Raw genomic sequence first — 4382 nt, 5'->3', positions numbered from 1 at the left:
ACCTTCGACCACAGATGCCAAGGCACCCACATCTGTGGGAGATGTTTGCTCACGATCGCTTGATGACGACGAGGTGTGACTCGCAGGCAGATCACTGGTCCCCGCCGGTACTGGGTTTTTTAGGCCCTGCACCGTAACTTTTATCTCATTTCCAACATCCATATTTGTTTTTTGTTTTTGTTTTTTGTCCGCGGGAAACTCAAAGTTTCCAGAGGTAGGTGATCGTACCACTCTACCTCAGACAGTACAGTCACTAGTGATTTCCTAGTTTGGGGTAGAGTGATACGATCGTCCACATCCCCCTATCCGCCGATGGGGACGCGCCCGGTAGGAGAACTGACAAACACCCTCGGGTATACATCGTGTTTGGTGCATCAAATAAATTAAATCGGCCGAAAATATATATGGGCGCTATATCCAAATCTGAACCGATTTCGATATAAATTTGAACATCTATTTCTAGGGCAATATTCGTCATAAATTCCAAATTTCAACGAAATTGGACATACATAGCATGTTTGGTGCATAAAATACAGGAAATCGGACGAAAATATATATGGGAGCTATATTCAAATCTGAACTGATCTCGATATAATTCTGTCCATTTATTTCTAGAACAATTTCCGTCAGACATTCCAAATTTCAGCGAATCGGCGGAAAATATATATGCGAGCTATGTCCCAATCTGAACCGATTTCGATATACTTTGGCATATTTTTTTGTAGACCTAATTCAGTCACACATTCCAAATTTCATCGAAATCGGACATATATATCCTGTTTGGTGCATAAAATACATGAAATCGGCCTAAAATATATATGGGAGCTATGTCCAAATCTGAACCGATTTCGATATAATTTGGCACATTTCTATCTACAACAAATTCCGTCAGACATTCCAAATTTCAGCGAAATTGGACATATACAGCGTGTTTGGTGAATCACATATCTCAAATCGGCCAAAAATATATATGAGAGCTATATTCCGATATGAACCGATCTCGATGTAATTTGGCACATTTATTTGTAGAATAAATTCCGTCACACACTCCAAATTTCAGCGAAATTGGACATACATGGCGTGTTTGGTGCATAAAATAAGGAAATCGTATGAAAATATATGTATGTGGGAGCTATATCCAAATGTGAACCGATTTGAATACAATTTGGTAAATTAATTTCTACATCAAATTCCGTCACACATACAAAATTTGGAGATTATATTTGTAACAGTTCTAAAGATATTTGCATACAAAATCTAAATTTTTTGGAGGTACCTCCGGTTTTGATGCTGTATCTCCAGATCAACGCGAAATTTAAAAAAATGATTAAGCCTAATTTCATTCCAGGCCTAAAAATTTCAGTTAGATCTGTTCAGCGGTTTTCGAGTATATAAGGCACAAACAAACAAACATACAAACAAATTTCAATTATATATATATATACTAGCTGAACCCGGTGCGCTTTGCTGCCCCGACTACGATAAAATATAATGGAATGCCAGAATTATTTTAACGTTTTTAATATTTTATCGAATAAATATAGGAGATATGAAGGCGTTATATATCTATTCAGGGTTCTTATGGAGGTACTATGGTATTTTTGTATGTTTCAGGAGGTAACACTCCTCCGAAAGCCTTTCCGCCTATAAGTATTCCTAATGATTTAGATATATCATAATAAAACATAAATCTTAAGAAGTCTCTCAAAGACATGATACTTAATAGCTGTAGCCTTGGTCAATTCCTTCCCGACTATAAGTACTTCTGTAAATAATGATGACTTTTACTGACTGCTAAGTCTTCAAAATTTCATTGAAATTGAACATACGTAACAAAAACATGAAATCGACCGAAAATATATATGGGTAGCTATATTCCTATATGAACCGCTCTCGATATAATTTGTCATATTTATTTTTAGACAAAATCCCGTCTCACATTCACATTTTGTGCATAAAATACAGAAAATCAGCAGAAAGTATATATGGAAGCTATATTCTAATCTGAACCGATTTCGGTATAATTTGTCCCATTTATTTCTAGAACGAATTGCGTCACGCTTTCAAATTGCAGTGAAATTGGACATATGTAGTGTGTCCAAATCTGAACCGGTCTCGATATAATTTGGCACATTTATATTTGGAACAAATTCCGTCAGACATCCCAAATTTCAGCGACATTGGACACATATAGCGTGTTTAGAGCATCAAATACCGAAAATCGGCCTAAAATATAGATAGGACCAATATCCAAATCTGAACCGATTTCGATATGATTTGGCACATTTATGTCTAGACCAAATTCCGTTACGCATTCCAAATTTCACCGAAATTGGACATAAATAGCGAGTTTGGTTCATAAAATACAGGAAATCGGTCGAAAATATATACAGGAGCTATATTCAAATCTGAACCAATTTCGATATAATTTGGCATATTTATTTCGAGACCAAGTTCTGTAACACATTCCAAATTTCAGCGAAATTGGACATATATAGCGTGCTTGGTGCATAAACTACAGGAAATCGGCCGAAAATGTATATGGGAGCTATATTCAAATCTGAACCGATCTCTATATAAGTTAGCACATTTATTTCTGTAACAAATTCCGTCAGACCCTCCAACTTTCAGCGAAATTGAACATATACAGCGTGTTTGGTGCTTAAAATGTGGAAAATCGGCCGAAAATATATATTGGAGCTATATCCAAATCTGAACCGTTTTCGATATAATTCAGCACATTTATGCCTAGACCAAATTCCGTTACACATTCCAAATTTCAGCGAAATTGGACGTATATAGCGTGTTTGGTGCAGCAAATGCGGAAAATCGGCCGAAAATATATATGGGAGCTATATCCAAATCTGAACCAATCTCAATATAATCTGGCACATTTATTTCTAGAACAAATTCCGTGAGAAATTCAAAATTTCAGCGAAATTGGACATATATAGCGTGTTTGGTGCATAAAATAAGGATGTCGGCCGAAAATATATGTGTATGGGAGCTATATCCAAATCTGAACCGATTTTGATATAATTTGGCACATTTATTTTTAGACCAAGTTCCGTCACACATTCCAAATTTCATTGAAATTGGATATAAATAGCATGTTTGGTACATAAAAGAAAGAAATCGGCCGAAAATATATGTATGTGGGAGCTATATCCAAATCTGAACCGATTTGACTATAATTTGGTAAATTTATTTCTACATCAAATTCCGTCACGCATACAAAATTTGGAGATTGTATCTGTAACAGTTCTAAAGATATTTGCATACAAAATCTAAATGTTTTGGAGGTACCTCCGGTTTTGATGCTATATCTCCAGATCAACGCGAAATTTCAAAAAATGATATAGCCTATTTTCATTCCAGGCCAGGTAGCAATGTACCCTAAACATTTCAGTGAGATCTGTTCAGCGGTTTTCGAGTCTATAAGGCACAAACAAACGAACAAACAAACAAACAGACAAACAAATTTCAATTTTATATATACACTAGGGGACCCGGCGAACTTCGTCTCGCAGTTTGTTAGGTACAGAACACAACTGAAAATCGGGACTAAGATATATATTTTAAGCAAGTAACACGTTTTGCGATGTAAAAAAAATATTTGGTAGCACAGTTGAAGCAAAATAATATCATAACGCCCCTATTCGTTTCATAATCGATGGTTTTCTGCAATTCTTGTTTTCACCACTGAACACGATATTTCACTCAAGCAATTGAATACGAAGGAAGGAATGCGATCGTAGGAATTTAAATTTAATGCTGAATATAGTGCTTGTTTAAATTTGCGTTTGAATCAATTAACCTATTTTGAGCAGAGGGATACGATCGTTATCAGGTAACCACCTTCGTCTACTTTTTCTGACTTCTCTGTTTAATGTGATCTCCCGAATTCTACTTGCATTGCAAATTCGGAATTAGACGCAATGGCTCTGGTAACACGGACAAATGCGGTAATTTAATTTTGATTGGGACTGTACAATCCAGTACTTGATACATTGATCCTTGTTAGCAGAGCTATTCTATTAGTTGCCGTTCTTTGTGTGTTTCGGATGCTTGAAGTCTTGTCATACTAACACGTGACTGTTGTCGATTACTTAGTCACCCTATATTTAATCTCGATGTAAATAACATAGTCAAATTAATACAACAAACTAATTAACGTTTAATAAGTATTTACCTACTTATGTCGCCCGATAATGAATACATGTCAGTACCTTCAATTTCTTTTTTTTCTTTTTTTCCAATTTTGAATATTATCCTTTTTCGATGTACATACGTACAGTGTATCAACAATACCAGTGTACATATGTATGTATTTGGCCAATTGTAATTACCTTCCGGCTCTGCGGGAACTAAACTGATTGAAT

The sequence above is a fragment of the Musca autumnalis genome, unplaced genomic scaffold, assembly GCF_047663935.1.
Source record: "Musca autumnalis isolate F117 unplaced genomic scaffold, ASM4766393v1 scaffold_4, whole genome shotgun sequence".
Classification (NCBI taxonomy): Eukaryota; Metazoa; Arthropoda; class Insecta; order Diptera; family Muscidae; genus Musca; species Musca autumnalis.
This window is presented reverse-complemented; position numbering follows the sequence as displayed.